Source organism: Equus quagga, unplaced genomic scaffold (genome assembly GCF_021613505.1).
Source record: "Equus quagga isolate Etosha38 unplaced genomic scaffold, UCLA_HA_Equagga_1.0 252_RagTag, whole genome shotgun sequence".
In the NCBI taxonomy this organism is placed as follows: Eukaryota; Metazoa; Chordata; class Mammalia; order Perissodactyla; family Equidae; genus Equus; species Equus quagga.
The window spans coordinates 1,020,505-1,041,240 of record NW_025799860.1 but is presented as its reverse complement, the minus strand read 5'-3'; positions in this window follow the sequence as shown (position 1 = coordinate 1,041,240).

The window sequence follows — 20,736 nt, the reverse complement described above, 5'->3', positions numbered from 1 at the left end:
AAAGATGCTTGTTATTATTTCAATCTCTTAAATTTATTGAGGCTTGCCCTTTTTCCCAACATATGGTCTCTCCTTGAGAATGTTCCATGTGTACTTGAGAAGAACATATATTCTGCTATTTTGGGATGGAGTGTTCTATATATGTCTATTAAGTCCAACTGGTCTAGGTTTTCATTTAATTTCACTGTTTTCTTGTTGATTTTCTGTCTGGATGATTTATCCATTGATGTGAGTGGAGTGTTGAGGTCCCCTACTGTTATTGTGTTATTATTAATATCTCCTTTTGAGTTTGTTAACAGTTGCTTTATGTTCTTTGGTGCTCTTGTGTTGAGTGCATAGGTATTTATGAGTGTTATGTCTTCTTTGTGGAGTTGTTACCGAAAGTTCAGTCTCTGATCCTGATGCCAATCCAAATAATGAGAACAGAGTCTTGGGAGAAAAAGGAAAGACTTTACTTTGCCAGGCGGAGGGAGCAAAGCAAAGGACCAGTGCCCCTGAAGTTGCTTGCTCTCCATTCAGAAACAGGTAGGGATTTTTATTTGGGGCTTTAGGTAGGGGAGGGGGCCATGGACTTCTTGGTCAGCATTTTCCCATTGGCCTGTGTCTGGGGCTGCTTCCAGCAGAGGAGACAAAGGATTTCTCAGATGAGTGTCCTTGTCTGTTTATCTCCACGGGGGAAAGTAGACTCTGACGTCAGGAAACCAAGGAGTTGGGCCTGGGAAGCTTTGGTTTCTTGATATTCTCTGGACATTAGTTTCTCTGTAAAAGAATTTCAAAGTCCTGGGATTAGCCACAACTTTAGTGGGAGCCCAGCGTGAGGTCATCTGGACTTTAACAATTTGTAAGTGCTATTTGGCTCTACAGCTCAGGGAGTCAGAGGTTAAAGAAACAAGCATTTACATATGAGCGAAACCAAAGAACCAGGGACCTGGGAATGTGTGCCGTTAGTTTTAACCCATCTCTGCTGGGTTCACTGAAGGGGAACCAATATCAGAGCTGATATTAACTAAGAGCAAGTAACAGAGTGTCCCTTTGATCCTTGCATACTGCCCCTCTTTGTCTCTCTTCACCTGTCTCATCTTGAGGTCTACTGTGTCTGATATAAGTATTGCAACACCTGCTTTCTTTTGTTTGCCATTAGCTTGGGGTATTGTCTTCCATCCCTTCACTCTGAGCCTGTGTTTGTTGTTGGAGCTGAGATGTGTTTCCTGGAGGCAGCATCTTGCTGGGTCTTGTTCTTTAATCCATCTCACCACTCTGTGTCTTTTTATTGGAGAATTCAATCCATTTACATTTAGGGTGATTATTGATATATGAGGGCTTGATGCTGCCATTTTATCTCTCATTTTCCAGTCCTCCTGCATTTCCTTTGTTTCTTGTCCTGTGTGTATCAGTCTACCAATTGAGTTATGTAGTTTTTTATGTTGAATTTCTTAGTTTTCTCCTTATTTGTTATTTGTGTCTCTGTTCTGCTTTTTTGTTTAGTGGTTACCATGAGGTTTGTATGCCAAATCTCGTAGATAAGATAGTCCATTTTCTAATGGCCTCTTATTTTCTTAGTCTAAGCCAATTCAGTCTTTTTCCTTTTCTCCTCCTATATTGTTTTTGTCACATCTTATTCCATCTTGTGTTGTGAATTTGGGGTTAACATGACAAGATTATCTTTGTTTTTGGTGTTTTCCTTCTCTTTAAGTTATACTTGAGTATTTGTTAACCTGTTCTGATGTGTAGCTACAATTTTCTGATTTTGTTTACCTGTTTATTTCCTTACTCCGGGCTTTGTAACTCCTTTCTCCCTTTTTTTTTCAGGTACAACGGCTTTGCTGAGGATTTCTTGTGGGTGTGGGGATGTTTGTGGCTATGAACTCCCTTAGCTTTTGTTTATCTGGGAAAATTTTTATTTCTCCGTCATATCTGAAGGACATTTTCGCTGGATAGAGTATTCCTGGCTGAAAATTTTTGTCCTTCAATAATTTGAATGTATCATTCCATTCTCTCCTAGCCTGTAAGGTTTCTGCTGAGAAATCTGCTGAAGGCTGGACAGGGGTTCCTTTGTAGGTTGTTTTCTTCTGCCTTGCTGCCCTGAGTATTTTTCTTTGTTGTTGACTTTTGCCAATTTCACTACTCTATGCCGTGCAGTAGGTCTTTTTACATTCATATATTTAGGAGATCTGATAGCCCTTTCACGTGGATTTCCATGTCTTTCCTCAGGTTTGGGAAGTTTTCCGCTATTATTTCTTTGAACAAGCTTTCTGTTCCATTCTCCTTTTCTTCTTCCTCTTGAATACCTATAATTCTTATGTTGCATTTCCTAATTGGGTAGGATATTTCTTGGAGCAAAGTCTCTAGTTTTTGAAAGAGCTAAGCTAAGGTTCTTTACCATCCTATTAGCTCTTATGTTTACTTTTTAAATCTGTCATTGTTGCTTTGATTAAATTGGTAGGCAAGTATTATTCTCAGTAACTCATCATCTGATCTTAACTGGTGTTCAAATCTTCTGACAACTTTTGATATTTTTGCCTTTCCTAAATTGAATCCTAAGTGATATCTTTTTTTTTCTTTTTTTGAGGAAGATTAGCCCTGAGGTAACATCTGCTGCCAATCCTCCTCTTTTTGCTGAGGGAGATTGGCCCTGAGCTAAATCTGTGCCCATCTTCCTCTACTTTATATGTGGGACGCCTGCCACAGCATGGCTTGATAAGTGGTCCAGGCTAGCAGTTTTCAAGTAAGGATTCACGTCACTTACCTATGGAGTTATATTAATATACAGACGTTTTTGGGCCTGTTCCAGACTCACTAAATCTCTTTATTTGTCATTCTCAGTATGTTCCTGGTATATTCTAACTATGTGCTTAATATTCGTGGTGCATTATGTCTCAGAATTATTATATGTTATATCTGAAGATATTTTTCTTTGTAGAGATTATGTTTATCCATTTTTAAAAACTAGATGCAATATCTACTCTTCTTTGAAAGTAGGATTAATCATTATGTTCATAGATACTTTATCCAAAACCTGTTTTGGATTGCCTTTCTTTTGTTTTTGCTGAGTAAGATTCACCCTGCGCTAACATCTATGCCAATCTTCCTCTATTTTTTAGTATGTGGGCCACTAGCACAGCACGACCACTAACAGAACAGTGTAGGTCCATGCCAAGGAACCAAACCTGGGCCACCAAAGTGGAGTGCGCTGAACTTAACCACCAGGCCATCCAGGCTGGCCCTAAAACTTGTTTTGGATTGACTTTATTAACATTATTCTTGTGATAAATTTTCATTAGATCTTTCATTTTTGAAAACGATCAGTGATAAATTAACTACAACCATTTTGAGTATTTTGTCATCTACAGATAAGTTTTGCTTTACTCTGATGCTTCCCTGTGAGGTCTTGCCACACAGATACAGGCCTGAGTGGTTTTTCTTGAACAAAGGGCTGTCTCAGAGCCCCATGGAAAGAGACTTTGCCAGATACTTTTGGGCATAGGCTTCTGAAGGCCTCACTTAAACAATGTGGGACTGAGTCAGGATTTCCAGGACATTAGTCAAAAAACAGATGGATTCATGAGATTGTTAACCCAAGGTGAAGTGGAACAAGAATTAATTACTTAGGATTGAATCATGAAGCATGACTGTGGCTTATGTTAGGAGTATTGTTGATATTTTAATGTTCTATTTCCTGTATATAAGGAACCCCTTAGGGTGTCTTTTCTCTAAGCTGTCTGTAACTCATAACGGTTTAGTAGATTATGCTTTTATAAACAGAAATGACACATTTACTTTTTTCTCCATGACTGGCCTCTCCAGAATTCAGAAACTATTAAGTATTCTCTTTTCATGGCAATATAGTTATTTGAATAGGTTCAATGATGATCAATCTCTCTTGTTAGCAGGACATAGTTGAAAACATCAGGTATGCAACCGTGGCCTTGCCTGGAATGCCATATTTGAGAATGATACTCATTTAATCCGGTATAACCAAACATTTTTAAGAAACAAAGGTTCACTATATGGAGCCAATGCTTACAAAGCCCTCTTGGGAAAACTGTCCCTGTGCCTGGCTTACAGAGTTCCTAGTGTTACAGGTAAGTAAGAAAAGTCACTTTCTGGGAAGCCCAGGAGACTTAGAATATTTTGGGGGATCTCAAGAAGAGTGGATTTCACCCAAATCTGTAGGTACTGCAAGTAAAGATTTGGTGATAAGTTCTTGGTCTGGCTTCCTAGCCCTAAAAGACTTTCAGAAATCCATCTGAGATTCCATATGAATATTTCCAGCAAAGCAAACTTAAGAAGACCTGTACTGTCATGTGTCACTTAATGACGGGGATATGTTCTGAGAAATGCATTGTTAGGTGATTTTGCTGTTGTGCAAACATCATAGAATGTATTTATACAAACCTAGATGGTATAGCCTACTACACACCTAGGCTACATGGTACTAATCTTACGAGACCACCATTGTATATGTGGTTTGTTGTTGACCTAAATGTTGTTATGCAGCACGTGACTGTATATGGTAAATTACCTTTCTTACCACACTTATATAAAAAATCAGGTGAAATCCAATGAAACTAGCTTTATTTTGGGATCAAGAATAATCTTTTTTTTGAGAGATTATTTTTGATCAAAAGGAGGGTGACTGTAGAGAGAAATTTTGGATGTCAATGGAAAACTATGCATTGTCCAGAGCACATCATTCCCAGTTATCAGCTGCTGGCCCTGTTCATTACCTTTGAGCTATTTTGCACTTCTACATAAATTGCAGGTTATTGATGGATTTAGTTGACTTTCTCCTTTCCTCATCCCATGGAAAAACCATTGTGATATCCACCAGCAAATTGGACTGGTTCCTGCTACCTTGCCCACATTGTCAATACATACCAAATTTTCAATTCTTTCAATTTCCTTCAATATTTAGTTACTACACTCAACCCTGTTTTCCAGTTTTCCTCCCTCCCACCTAACCTGGTGTCATGGAGAACTAAACCTGACCACCTGGATTCCTGTCTATTGGGACTCTATGTTGTCTTGTTCTGGCACTTTGAAGAATCCCTGAGAGCTGAAGTCCAATGACTTAATATAAACTTCAAAGGGCTCACTGCAGCAGACCATGCATGGGCCAGATTTTTCCCTGGACAAGCTGCTATCTGGGCCACTAAGGAAGGAATTCCAGTGAAGTGCTCAGGTCATGCGTGCTCATATATGAGAGGTAACCAAGACCCTGGACATCACCAGAGCGCTGACATTCTAGCTTCAAGAAACTCAAAGAGCAGTGTTGCATAACTGAAAGATTTTCAGTGACCCAGAATCCACCAGACTGGTTACCCTCAAGATTCAATTCCTGGATCTTTACTTTAACACAAAGTTTTATACTAAGATCTCTCATTTTTGTCCCTCTACAAAGCCCAGGTCCCCTTTCTGTTCTTTGAGCCATTCCTCATTAATGAGTGTTTTCTCTGTTGCGACAGCTGAATAAAATCGTCTCTTTAATAGTCTGGTGCATTTTGTGACTCATACCCTGTGGAGTAGATTCCAGATACCAAGAAGGATAGGGTAGGCATTGCCTGGGATTTGCAGAGAAAGCCTCTGAGGAAGGAGAGCATGCAATGAGCGTGATGGAGGAGAGCCCCAATCATAAATGCCTCCCTCATGGCCAGCAACAGTGCCAATAAATCCAGCAGAAAATTGCAGAGTATCTTCCATTTGTCCTGCAGACCAATAGATCTTTATGGACAATGTCAGTGGGCTCTGGCTTCTGGTTGAGTTGGGCCTATGAGGAGACTGGGCAGAAGACTGAGGGAGAGAGGAGATGGAGGTCAGAGAACTTATTCTTCTGGCTATACCCCTACACAACTCTCTCCTACACAACTCTCCCCTTTTGAGTTCCAAGTCCTACTCCTTCTCCCCATCCCTTCAGTCTGATGGCAGCTCCTCTGCCCCCGGACCCCTGCGTACTGCACTTTCCCAGTGGCTTTCCTACACCCGTGTCTCTGTCAGTAGTCCCTTTATAATAAACACATCTTTGAATTATCATAATGTGAGAATGCTGTTTTCTGTGGGGACTCTGGTTGACATACTTAAAATGCATTTTAGAAGCTCATGAGACATTTTGGTCTTCCAGAATCCATTTTCCAAATACTGTTGGGAAGGACCATAGCTTCAGAGAACAAGGTGCACTGTGATCTTGTCCCTTTCTTACCTCAGCACCTCTTCTCACTCACTCTGTGCTTGAACCAACTGAAATTATTTGACGTTTCCCAAACATGGAATGTTATTTTTCCCCATCATGCTTTGACCCAGTGGGGACCCTCTTCCTCCTCCCACTCATCTATATCTGGCAAACTCTTACCCATCTTTGGGGCCCAAATCAAACACTATTCTCTAGAAGTCTCCCGACCTGCGCCTCCTGGGCAAGGATGCCCACTCCACATCCCTCTTGTATAAACCTCTCATTCTGCACGTGCCACACTTTCCTAGAGTAGGCTGTCTGCATGTCTGCCTCCCCAGTACATTCCTAGCCCCTTGAAGACAGGGTTTGTGTCTTATTTAATTCATGCTAGCATATGGCTTGCATATAATTAGCACTCAAGAAATACTGGGCTTGTTGAATTAACTTGCAATCAGTTGAGTTAAACTGAGAGTCTAACTCATGTTGGGATAGTGAAGGAAAAGAGGGACATTTTAAAGCGGAGGGATGAGGTGTTGAATCTTGACCTTTTGCCTAGGGTGGGCCGCAAATATCTTTTGCAGATGTAATAAGAAGGAAGAGGAAAGAAAAGTCTTCAGAATTAGCATCGAAGTGGCAAACTGGGTCATCCCTGAAGCCGGGGGTATCCAAATTGGTCTTCTCTCTAGGGAGGCACACTACATAAATTAATACACTGAGCCATGGCCTGAAGAGCCCTGAGGCTTTAATAAATAAAGATCTGCACTGGGGCAAACAAGAACTTAACACTGCCAAATGTCCCGACGTCTCAGTTACAAGAACATTTCCTGGGCCCGGGCCAGAGAGCAGCTCAGAGAACACTGAAGAATTTTTGTGCTCCTCTTCAAATCCTCTTTGATTGAAGAGACAACTTTGGCATCTCCCAAAAGCAAAGTGGACATCTCCAGTCTGCTCAAGTCTCCTGCTTGACTTCAGCTTGAAAGGAAAGGCTATTTCTGGATCCTTTCTCTCCTCACTGTTCTCTCCTCTGCGGCTTCTCCATTTATTTAGGACAAAAAACCAGCTGGTGTTAAAGGGATAATTCTGCTGAGTATGGCAGGGCCTTTGTTACAAGATCTCTTTTATAGAGAAAAAGAGGGTAATTCTTGGGATGAATGCCCCCTACCCCATGGTAGAATATTAGAATATTTGAGCACGAAGGGACCTTACAAGTTATATAATTCCATCTCTTATATTACAGATGAAAAAACTAAGGTCCAGAGTGGTGATCAAACTTGCTCAAGGTCAGAGAGTAGGGACAAAACTGGTTTAGAAGTCCAGACTAGTGCTTTATTCATTCAACACTCCCTATTCTTTGAAATACCTCTAATTTTCATCCATTTGTTAAAGTTACTTTAAGCATCTACTAAGGGTACAATGTCTTTCATTCCACTATTGGAAATAAAGTTTAATTTTTGGAAACTCATAGTGTGGTAGAGACATCCAGGGCTCTCCCATATCTGATTTTCCTTTCCTTTGGTCACTTGAGATGATGAGACTTCTCTGGCCCCTCGCATCTGGGAAGGAACACATGACTAGGTCTAACTGATGCGCTTGGAGTGGAGGTAGCTCGTGTCACCCTTTGCGCTGAAGCATGAGATGCCCACTGTGAGACCTCCAACTCTCTTTTTTCTAGTTGTGGCGACTGAGGGGCCACTAGACGAGCCTCCATAAGCCTGGATCTTGAGTGACTGCATGGAGCAGAGCTCTCTGCTGACCCATATGAGATCTATAGCAAGTGTGAGAAAATTTTACTGGGTTAAATCATTGAGATTTAGGGGCTGTTTGTTACTGTAGCATAAACCTAATTTGTCTAGGTTAATATGGCATGAGAAATGATGCATAGTAAGTTTTAGTAAGGTTTAAATGATTATAGTAGCTCTTTGCTTGGGATCAAGTTGTTTGTTTGTTTTTTTGCAGGGAAAGATATGCCCAGAGCTAATAGCTGTTGCCAATCTTCCTCTTTCTCATTTTTTTTCCTCCCCAGAGCCCCAAATACGTAGTTATATATTGTAGTTGTAAGTCATTCTAATTCTTCTACGTGAGCTGCCACCACAGCATGGCAACTGACAGACAGGTGTTGTAGTCCTGTGACCAGGAAACGAACCCAGGCCACCAAAATGGTGAGTGCTGAACTTTAACCACTAGGCCATCAGGGCTGGCTTGGGATCAGTTTTGGTATGAATTTACAGGAATGAATTAGATAAAGACCCTTTCTTTCAAGATTTTATAATCTAGTGCTGGAAAAAGAATTCATAAACAGTTATAAGAGAGATTATGAAAACTGCCATTGAAAAGTGTAGAAAATGTGTTATGGAGGAGGGAGATGATCCCCACCGATAGGAGAAACTATGAAGATTCAATGCTCAACGAGCATTAACTGAGCTCCTCTTACATGTTAGGTGTTGAAAGAAGAGGCCTTGAGGGATAAGTTGGAATTAGAACTTCAGAGAAGGGAGGAGGTCATTTAATATCTGCCTGGAAAGCAGATGAAATCCTCTCTCATTTATTTTCTTCACAAACTTTGCTTTGAAATCTCTTGAGATTCTGGAATTTGAAGTTGAAAACCACTTTGGAATGAAATCAGAAGCCTCAGGCCTCTGGTTTCTGACAGAATAAAAGAAGATGGCATTAGTATGGCTGTTTGGAAAAAGCCCTGGTCCAGTGGTCAGGCTTTTCCATTGACTATGTCATTTTGAGCAAGTTATTTAATTTCTCTGGACCTCACTTTCAATGTCTGTAAATATGAGATGGCCTGGACCAGCATTTTCCACTGTGTGTTTCCAAAGTGTGAACCATGAAACATTTGTTTCCCAAGACGCTTGATGGAAAAGGATTCTAGAGTCAAAGGACTTTGGGAAATTCTGTCCCCTAGATGCATCTGAGATTCCCTATTGGAGATTCATCGTGTCTGTTAGCTTATTAAAGACTCTGAAAACTCCTACCACAAAGAGACTAATTTAGATTTTTTTAATCCAGTATTTCCCAAATTTGTTTGATACGGACCCACTTCCCTCACCCAAAAAACCCCAAAAACATTTGTTACCATCACCTGGAATATTTGTTCCCATCACTTGAAACACTCCTTGGAAAACACTGATCACTAACCAGTATGATTCCTTCAAATGGAAGTGTTCCCTTAGTTTTCCAGTTTCTCACAGCCTCAACAAATCTATTTCTCACTTAACATTTTCTCCAACTTTTCTGTGAAGAGCAGGGTGCAAGTAATCATAAGTCTGTGCCGCTTGTTCCAGATTTTTTACCAAAAAAATGTGGGCTAGAAAAGTAAATCTTTTACACTTGATGATTGTTCTATACTTTCCATAAATTCATTGTCTCATGATGGCTTTACAAAATTATGGTGACAGAGGAAAGTGACAGACACTATTATCCTTATTTGAGATGCAAAACCTCAAATCAAAGACATGTTGTCATCTTCGAGAGCTTACAGTCCAGTGAGGCAAATAGAAAAATAAATAATGATAATAATGGCCAACCTATGAAGCTGCTTATTAATTGCTAAGCCCTGTTTGATCCTTACAACACTCTAATGAGGTAGGTACTATAGCAACCCCATTTTGCAGATAAGGAAACTGAGACACAGACAGGTGAGTAGATTATTCAAGTCACACAGCTAGTAAGCATCAGAACTGGGATCCCAATCCTGGAAGTTTAGCTCAGAGTCATAGTGTTTGACACTATGCTATCCTGCCCCTTAGTGTGGTAAATATTAGGATAGATGGGCACAGATCTAAGACCTAACTCAGCAGGTGAAGAAGGTCAGAGAAGGGTCCTTGAAAGAGGTCGCACTTGAGCTGAGTCTTAAAGGTTGGAAAAGAATTAGCCAAGCAGAGATCAAGAAAGAGCCTTTCTAGATAGAGAGAAAAGAACATGTGCCTGGAGATGAGACAGCAGGTGGCCCGTTTGGGCAATTGTAGTTAGCTTTGCAGGACAGAGGATGGTGCATGGCAAAGAGGCAGCAGGGCAGTAAGACTGGTGAGGCTGGCAGGAGTCAGTTCACAGGGGGCTTCGTGTGTTCCAAGAGTCGGAGGCCCTCTCATCAAGCCACTGAGTAGGGAGGAGAAGCATTGATGGCTTTTAACTAGGGAAGCCACGTGCTCAGAGAGTTCATGTCGATTCAGGAGAGATGATCTTGTTGTCAAAAAGTCCATTTAAGAAGTTACTGCAGTAAGTAATCCACGTGGAGGTGATGAAGTCTGAAATAAGGAGGGATGGTAGAAGTGAAGAGGTGAAGACAGATGAGACATTTACAGGAGGTGGAACCGAAGAGCTAAAGGGATCGATTGGATGAGGAGAGAGGGAGTGATCAGAGTCTAGGCAGCCAAAGACAGTCTCCAGAGCAGGTTTCCCAAAGGTTCCTTGGCACCACTGATATTTTTGGCCAGGTAATTCTCTGTTGTGGGGGAGGAGTGTGGGTGTCCCATGCATTTTACGATGTTTAGCGTCATCCTGGGTCTTTACCCACTAGATTCCAGTAGCACTCCCCCTGCCAAGCTGTGACAAGCAAAAATGTCTCAAGACATTGCCAAATGTTCAAGGGTCAGGGTGGGGAGGGGGGAGCAAATCATCCCCGGTAATGTTTCTCAACGTGAGGCCGGAAGACCAGCAGCTATGTCATCACAGGGGACTTCTTAGAAAGGCATGTTCTAGAGCCCCAAACCAGATCCACTAAGTCAGAAACTCTGAGGTGGAGCCCAGCAATCTTTGTTTGAACAAGCCCTCCCGGGGAAGTTTGGGAACCAGCGGTACCAGAAAGGAGGGAGGAAGACGAGATTGAGGTCAGATGCTATGGACAGCGCAGGCACGTCAGATCTGAGGAGGGTGCTCCAGATGGAGATTAGGAGATGCCTAGTAACCCTGGTTGAAGCAAGGTCAGACCACTCTTTCCTGAAGCTTGGGTGTAAGGGACGGAGAGAGCCTAGAGGATCATGCAGGGTCGAAGGAAGGGGATTTATTTTTTGGATGTCTTAAACATGTGTACAAGTTTAGGCAAAAGAGCCAGTTTGACAGGGCTTAAAAGCCACAAAAGACAGAAGTAAAAGGTCTAGGAGAGAGTAGGTCAGAAGAAAGTGAAATTTATGGGTAAATAATCTGAAACATCAAAGAACGTGGCAGCAGAGACCACGGTGTGGTTTACACCACAGTCTCGGGGAGAGGCAGGAAAAAGTTCATTATTTAGGTTCAAAGTCAGCCTTGGGAATGTGCCTGGATCCTGGGGGTGTCTCACCAAAGCCTCAGGCCTGGCCCATACGCATGCCAAATACCTACTGATTTAGGCCAAGGACAAAGAACCGAGTCCTCAGTTATTTGGACATATTAATTAAAAGGGCTTTCCTTTATTTAATGAGTTTCATTTCTCAAGTTAAGAAGAAGTTCTATTTCCACCTCATTGATCCATTTATCTTGCACATAGATCCCTCTTCAGTGGCCTGGAAATGCTGTGTTCATAAATCACTGTAGAATCCTGGATTCATAGTGTGAGAGAGTACCTTAAGAGGTGAACTGGTCTCTGACCTCTCTTTGGGCAGGTAAGGCATATTGATGCTCACCTTCACAGGTAATTCAACTGAGCGCCCAAGAGAGAAAGAAACTTGCTCAAGGAAACATAAAGAGTCACCTTGTTAGTATGTTAAGTGTTACATGATATTGGTACCCATGGCTCCGTGACTGGATGTCTGAGCATTATCAGAGCATAAACCATAAGTGACAATTTCAGAATGGTAAGTAAGAATCCTGAAACAAAATAAGCAATGTTGTTGAGAAATCAGCTAGTTAATGCTACACAACTGGAAGGACTACATGGACCAGAGAGGCAAATTCTCAGGCTATTTGCTGCATTCACAGCTCCCTTACAGACTTCCTTCCAGTGAACCATCACGCTGGTGCCCTCTCTCAGCCTCTTCTCCTAACCTCAGCACACTGGACAAGAAGTAGACACCTGAGCCAAGCACAGCCAGGTTATAGGCTCTGCAAAATCTCTGTTCAGAGACTTCATTGATCATCTGGACCAATCAGATTCCCTCTCTTTGGACTTTGACAGAGAAAGGTGGTTAGCTGGTGCTGGAGCACAGTAGAGAGGGGCTTGGAGAGAGGAGAGAGAAACCATGTCTTACTGACAATGGAGCCCTGGGGGAAAGTTCACAATGACCTGAGCACTGGTGTTGCTTGGTATTCAGAGCAAACCCTGAGCTCCTGACTGAAGTCTGAGGCCCTGGGAAGTCCAATTGCTCCGAGATCCTGGTGCTGATGCTGTTTCTGGGCTAGCATAAGAACAAGTATAAGGCTGTGATTCCAAAAAAAAACCCACACCAGACCAAAAAAACTTCTCATCCCTTCTTTAGGAATCTGGAATTTCTGTTACTTGTACCAGATGTGTCTGGCCTGGCACTCCACTCCAGAACCGCCATCCCTGGTGCAGCCCCAGCACACACTCTTCCCAAAACAAGGATGGCGTATCCCAAGCAAAACCTCAGCGTCCCAGTCCAGAGATAACCTTCTATCAAAGGGAGACTTTCACGGGGAAGTAAGGCCAGTTAACCCACGGTCGGTCTCTGTAGTTGCAGTACAGATGATGCAGCTGAGGTTAGGGATGCTAGGAACCTATGGGGAGGAGAGAGTAAGAGACAGTGTCTAGCCAGCAGAATTCTCAACAGAGCTTCCATTTCCATACTTATCCCTTTTCTGTCAATCAACCAAGGCTGGGCATACCAAGGTGAGCAAGATCTGTTCCTCGCTCTCAAGAAGCTCACTGTCTAGTGGGAAAATAAATATGCAAACAAATAAATGCGATACAATGTGATAGGCACTGATGTAGCTGCAAATACAGGTGCTGTAGGCGCACACACTGAAGAGAGGAGAAAGGACAGGGCCATTCTCGACAAAGAGAAGAGCCTGTGTGAAGTCCTAGGGGCGAGGAGGCCTCGCAAGTTGGGGAACAGCGCCAGTGCACTATGGAAAGGCATGCGATGAGGGAGCAGGGCAATGTTAGAGACGGATGGGGTGAGGCCGGGTCACACGGGCCACAACAGAGATTCCTGAACTTTCTCAGTTCACTGCTTTCAATGTGTCAGTTGTTTTTTCATGGTGTTCTGAGGCTAAAAGAAACACCTAACAGTTCCATGTATTAAGTAGTTGGGTCCAAACATCTTAATAGGTATTTACGTCCTAACAATTTGAAAATTGCTTGAAAAAGATACACTTTGAAAAGATACCGTTTGAAAAAAGATACGCATAAATTGAAAGAATAACTAATATTATCATTCCATTCCTAAAAGATCACAGTTACTTATGAATAGGACGGATGTACCTGTTGGACGCTGCACAATTTCTCCAACCTTGGGATCAGATTGGACACTTCCATCTTCATTTCCTGCTCGACCTTGAAGTTTGGGTGACATTTCCTTTTGATCATTGTGCCATCAAATACCCAGCTTTGCAAAAACGGGATGCTGTCAAAATGAGCATAGCTGAGTCTAACGCTGAACTGTGAGCTGCCTCAGGCTGTGTCCCTCAAGGTCGAGGATTGTTGCATTTCCCCCCAGAATGTAAAACACCCCGTGTTCCCCCGTGAGCTCCCGACAGTGCTCTGAGGCCCCGCAGAGCCCAATCTGGGAATCCTGGGGCCACAATATGGTTTGTGGTTTCTAAAAGAGGTACAGCAAGGAAACCGCAAAACTCAAAACATGGAGTCAGTAAATGAAGATACTAAGTAACTGTTTACCCTGTTAGCGAAAAACAGAAAATTCTTGAACACCTGCAAAGCAGATGTAGAAATGAAATGCTGGAAGGTAAAGATTATAGCAAAGGAGATAGTATATGCTGGAGAGATTATTATTAACCCTTTATGAATGGTTTTGGTTTTCTGTTACCTAGCAATAACCCTCAGCCTGAGTGGGAGCGGAGGGATGCAGAATCAAATCACCCATCCTGGGGCCAGCCCCGTGGCTGAGTGGTTAAGTTCACGTGCTCCACTTCAGCGGCGTGGGGTCGCTGGTTCAGATCCTGGGCGCAGAGCTAGCACCGTCATCAGGCCATGCCGCGGCAGCATCCCACACAGCAGAACTAGAATGACTTACAACTAGGATATACAGCTATGCACTGGGGCTTTGGGGAGAAAAACAAAAGAAGAAGATTGGCAACAGATGTTGTTAGCTCAGGGCCAATCTTCCTTAAAAAAAAAAAATAAAAAAAGCATGGGTTCTGGAGCCAAAAAAAGCAAAAAACAAAAAAATCACCCATCCTCCTCCCAATGGGGAGGCTCACCCTGGTCAGCCTTTCCACTTGCCTTTTTGTTGTTTTGGTGGTGGTGTGTTGTGTGTTGTGCATGTGTTTCTTTTCTGTTGCAGCCAAGCATAAAAAACCTCTGAAATAATTGCTGTGGACTGCTGTGTAGGCCTCTTACGCTCCAATCCCCAGCTTTCGGTAAATTGCTAGCGGAATTCCAGGATTTCCAAAGGGCTATAGCAGTGATAAATGTCAAAAGAGACAGAAGAAATGTAAGAAAGAGAAAAAGTCAGCAGGCACTAAAGACATAACACACCTGGAATGGAAAGACCGCCTCAGTGAAGGGGAGAAAGGAGAGAATGAATGACCTTTCCTCATGGGAGATGAGATGGAGTGAAAGGAGCTGGAGCTACAAAAAGAAAGGGGGACGAGAGCCCTGGAGAGAGGGGAGCATTTCTCTGTCAGTGGGACAGTGGTGACATTATTGAGTCCCTGCACACATTGCCTCTGACGGAATTGTCTCTCTGGGCCACCTGTGGAATGGGTAGAGACACTCATACAGAGAACAGGCAGCTGGCTCATGGAACGGTTAGAAAGTCACATGAACTCCCCAGCCCCGGACCAAAAATAAACTCCCTACAGGCCTGCTACCAAGCCTGAAATGCTCACCATTGTCACAGTGCTTTTGAATTGGGGCATGGAGTCTCTAGGGTTCCTCTGTTAAAATAGAAAGGTGTTATTTTGGAAAGATAAAGCATTAACCCACCAGAATTTGTCTCAATTTTAGCTCAGATTGGCTAATTGTTAGCCAATATAATCTAATGAATTATCTGATAAAGTATTATTCTGTGTCTCATGTTGTCTACAGCTGTGTACCGGATTAGCCCAAAACTTAATAGCTTAAGATAGTAAAAATGTATTATCTCACAGTTTCTGTGGGTCAGGAATTTGGGTGTTTTGGCTCAGGGTCTCTCACGAGGACGTGGTTATGATGCTGGCTGGGGCTGGAGTCCTTTGCAGGTTTGAATGCTTCCGAGATGGCTCGCTCATGTGGCTCTAGGCAGGAGGCCTCTGGTCCTCACCGTATATGCCACTGCACAGGACTGCCTGAGCATCCACACAGCATGGCCGCTGGCTTCCCTCAGAGGGATGGTCTGAGAGAGAGAGGTAGGGAGGAAGTGCAATGCCTTTTTCTGACCTCATCTCAGAAGTCGTACCCTGTCACTGCTGGCATATACCATTCCTTGGCATAAAGTCACCAAGGCCAGCCCATACTCAAGGGGAGGGTAATTAAGCTCCATCTCTTGAATAGAAGAGTATCAAAGATTTGTAGCATATTTAAAACTCACCACAACGAATCACCCAATACCAGTGAAGAGATGGGGAATGACATAGGTAGGGATTTCTCTCTCAATAGTTTTATTGCAGTTTATTTGCCCTATCATACAATTCACCAATCTAAGGCGTCCAAGTCAGAGGTTTTTAGTACAATCACAGTGCTCTACAGTGCTGTGTGGTATAGCCATCACCACTGCCTAATTCCAGAACCTTTTCATTGCCTCAAAAAGAAACCCTGTGCCCATCAGGGGTCACTCCGCATTCCTCCCACTCGCCCAGCTCTAGGTAACCACTAACCTACTTTTGGGATAGGTAAGTTTTGGTAGATAGTTAGTGAGGAAGAAAAGATCAGAATAGATTTCTATCCCAGTGTTCCATCCTGCTAAGTCTGGTCAGTGGAGGGCGGACAGAGGCAGGAATCCCAATGAGACAGCAGTAGAGATCACACCAGGCCTACTGGCGTGCTGCGAGCAGCAGCAGAGGTTCCTCAGACAGAGGTTGCTGTCAGTAGCCAGGACACAGACACTGCTTAGGAAACTGGGTCTGCCTGGTGGTCTTGAGTGGGGTCCCTGAGCAGCAGACCAGCAACCTGAGGATTCTGGCGCCATGTAGGGGGAAAGGGGCCTGAATAGAGTGCTGCAGGTTGAGAGATGCTGGACAGAGAGTCAGATTCGTCTGTGCTGGGATCCCAGCTCCCCTACAGATTAACTTGTGTCTTCAGCCAAGCTACGTAACTTTATTTAAATCAAGCCTTCCTCAGAAGACGCTACAGAGTCTCCTTTTGAATTTTTCCCCTGCCTACCAGTTCCTGAGACCCACCTGAGAAGTACCAACCTTGTAGTTATGTTGGAAGAATTAGAAATATATGGAATATACTTAGCCTGGGTATTTTGCATACACTGGTATGTCTTCAATAGAGGGTGGTTATTACTACTATTATTCACAAGGTTGCCTGGGAATAACTTGGAGTTAGGTTGGGAGCCCCTCAGCAGCCTTGGAGGCATTTTGGACTAGAAGTCCAGGCGAGTCTCCTTTGGATTAGCTGTCTGCAGTTTAAGACACACCAGGCCCCCTCTTGTCTCCCCTGGGGCTGCTCCAGTCTTTGTTTTGAATGAAGGGTGAATCTGAGAAGCTGTTTTGCTCTCACTGCACATAGAAGTGCAGCAGGAACTTAGAAATACTGCTACATAAGTTTATACATCTATATAAAAGTCGGTTTCTTCCATTTTAAATGCACTTCATTTCACAAGTGCACATATACGCAAATGCACTGATTTGCAGCATTTGGAAGCACACATACACACAAAACATTCTACGGTCCAAACAAACAAGCAAGCAGCTTGGCCCAGCTGCAGAGGCAGCACGGGAGGAAGGCGTGGAGCTGGATGCACTCTCCCCTGGTCTTCTGCTGCAGATCTGTGTATAGACGAGAGCAGTGTTACATGAGCCCAGAGCCTCTGCTGTCCTGCTTGATGCCATCAGCCCAGACACGCCTCATGGAAGAGGAAGCACCAGGGTGAAGATCTTCAGTTTGAAAAAAGAGAAAACAGTTTGTCCTACCAACCTTCCTTCCTGACGCCAGCATTCCCCTGGCACTGGGTGGGCACAGAGGATTGACACACAGCCTCGACACCCTTCCTTCCTTGCCTGGGTGGGGACCAGCTGGGTAGGGAGCCCTTGAGCAGCCCACTTTTCTGACCTCCCCATCTCACTTGGGCACCCCATCTAACCACTCACCATCATGTCTCCAGGTTTTATTTCCTTCGTAGCTCTACCTCTCAAAATCTTTCGTTTGCTTATTTGTTTGTTCATTCTCCCCATACCATGAGAACATGAGCTCCATTGGAGTGAGAGAATTTGTCGTCTTTTCCACTCAGTGTCCCAGTTCCTGGAACTCTGTGAGTTGGAACAGCAGGCATTCAGCAAATATTGCTCAGAGAATGAATAGGTCCAACTAGCACTTAACATTTTACAAAGCCCTCCCTCATGCATTATCTCATTCAATTCTTTCAAAAAACCATGAGATACCCATTTTTATTGGCTTTATTTTGTAGTTGAGGAAACTGAGGATCCTGATCCGTGAAAGATGTGTCTAAGCCCACCCAGCTGGTAAGAGAGGGAGCCAGAGTGGGAACCAGCTTTTGACTCTAGACACTTTCTTCTTTTTGCCAAATCCTGTGCCTATCCTGTGTGCCCCAGCATGGTGTCCCTGGTTCTCCAACACTTGTTTAAGGTTGACGAACTACTTACACCATGTTTTTTCCTCAACGGGAATTTTCATCTTCCATGACCACGTCTCATAGGAAGACCATCAAAGAAAATTGTCGTAGGCTTACATGCATGGTCCTTTCCATGCTTCTTTTTTTTTCTTTCTTTCTCTCTTTTTTTTTTTTTACTGCCATTAAGAGTTCGTTGGAACTGATACGGAGTGATCTCCAAAAACTATAAATGAAGAAAGTAAGATGCAGAACATCGTGTATGGAATGCTATTGTTTGGGTAGAAAGGGAGGGGAGATCATTCAATCCAGCAATTAGGCTCCTTGTGTTTACCCAAATGAGTTGAAATTTTATGTCCACATAAGAATCTGCACATAGATATTTACAGCAGCTTCATTCATAATTGCCAAAATGTGGAAGCAAGTCAGATGTCCTTCAGCAGGTGAGTGGATAAATAAGCTGTGATGCATTCAGACAATGGAATATTATTTAGCACTAAATGGAAACGAGCTATTAAGTCACAAAAAGACACGGAGGAACCTTAAGTGTATATTGCTAAGTGAAAGAGGCCAATTTGAAAAGGCTACATACTGTACGATTCCAATTATGTGACATTCTGGAACAGCCAAACTATGGAGACAGGAAAGAGATCAGTGGTTGCCAAGGGGTAGGTGAGAAAGAGGTGATGAATAGGGGGAATACAGGGAACTTTTAGGGCAGTGAAACTATTCTGTATGATACGATAAAGATGGAGACACGACATTACGCTTTTGTCCAAACCCACAGAACATATAAAACCAAGAGTGAACCCTAACATAAACTATGGACTTGGTGTGATAATGATGGCTTAATGTAGGTTCATCAGTTGTAATAAATGTACCACCCTGCTGGGGCATGTTGTTAATGGAGGAGTCTATGCATGTTGGGGGGGCAGGGGGTATATGGGAAATCTCTGTACCTTCCTCTCAATTTTGCTGTGAACCTAAAACTGCTCTAAAAATAAAGTCTATTAAATTATTTTTTAATTTAAAACCAAAATAAAAAACCGATGGGAGAGAATACTTAACACACGTTTGCTTATATATTCATTAAATATTTCTGGCAGGATACGTAAGAAATTAAGTACATTAGTTTTTTTCAGTGAAGTAATTAGGTGCTGGGAGTCACGGGTGGGGGAAGACTTTTCACTGTGTACCCCTGTGTTCCTTTTAAATTTTACACCATGTGGCTATATTATATATTAAACAAAAAATGTCACTGACAGAAACCATGACCACACCCAGCATCTGCTTTTGCTAAAGTCTAATGACACAGGTGAGTTCTGAATGCCCCGTTTGGGTTTTCCTTGCCTTTCCACCAAAAAGTGGCAGAGCAGCAGGGTCCTGGCAGGGGACTAGGGGCAGTTCCATGTCAAACCTCCCCCCAGACATGCCCAGACAGGATGCCTGTTCCCACAGGAAGTGTGGCTTCTGGCACTGCAAGAGGATGTCCCTCTTGGAGACCTGGGGTCATGTGCTCTGATCTCACTCTTGTCCTCTAGTATTCAGAAGTAGAGATGGGGCTGAGACAAGCGCTTGCTGAGTACTTTCTCGCAAAGGAAAGCTTTTTCAATATTTTTTCCCACCATGTAATTTGTTGATATTCTAGTTGTTAGCACTGTGATGAAAAAAACTTGACAAGAGCGTGTGACACCAGACAAAGTCGGCAAAGGGAGTTGCTGCTCTTCTTTCTCCTGTTCGCTCTCCCATCAACTAGGACCTAAGCGCTGTCCGCGCCATCACCAGCGCCTTCCTCCTCCCTGACCCCAGGTTAGAACCTGCTCATTCATCTGCTTGGCTCCCACTGCCAGCATTTTCTCTTTGAGGATAAAGTGGTGAGAATGACCCACACTCAACTTAAGATCCTGTTTCTCCCTTCTAGTCTCCTCTGCTCTGGATGACTGGTAACACTTCCATACTGTCCTGGATTGTAGAGCCACGCAGCTTGCACAAGATTTTGAGAATTGATGGCAGATGATTTCCTGTTTACTGCAGCTCTTTCTTCTCAGGCGGTGAGAGTGTGCTGGTGGCCTCATTGCCACTCAGGGACTCCAAACATCCCCAGACATTCCTTGGCCAGCCAACGCCATATCCACTTGAGTGGCCGCTAAGCGAAGTGCTCTCTCTCAGGCATGGGTGGGGCACGGGGTGAAAATCAAACCAAAAATACAGACCACTGTCTGAGGAAGCCTTGATTCAAATAAGGGAGGCACACATCATACTTTAACAAAACCCAAACATAATAACATAGTGCAAGAGCAGCAGAAGCACAAGCGTGCAACTAATTACAGATAGGGAGCAGGTGGCTTCATCCTCAGGATAGATGAGGAAAACCTCTGCAGAACAAGGTCAAATGACGCCTTGGATAGGCCCGTGGCAGATGAAAGAAAGGCAGGCTTTATCTCCCATCCCAACTGTCCTCCCCACTCTTTCAGGGCTAGAGAAGTTCTCTGTCATTAGCGTGTCAGAGCATCAGCCATAAACAAAGGGAAAGGCCCCCACCTTTTTGGCAAGGAAATGAAGTGCTGCTTTACGGTATTTCCTCTGCCTTCCTATTTGGAAGCATTCCACCTGGTGGCTGTCTCCAGTTGTGCCTGTCCCACTAAACAAGCTTGGGAAATGCTTGTCCTGCACTTCTCCTTCACCCTGGTTAGTGTGGTTGGCAGAATCACAGTCCCCAAAATATGTCCGTGTCCT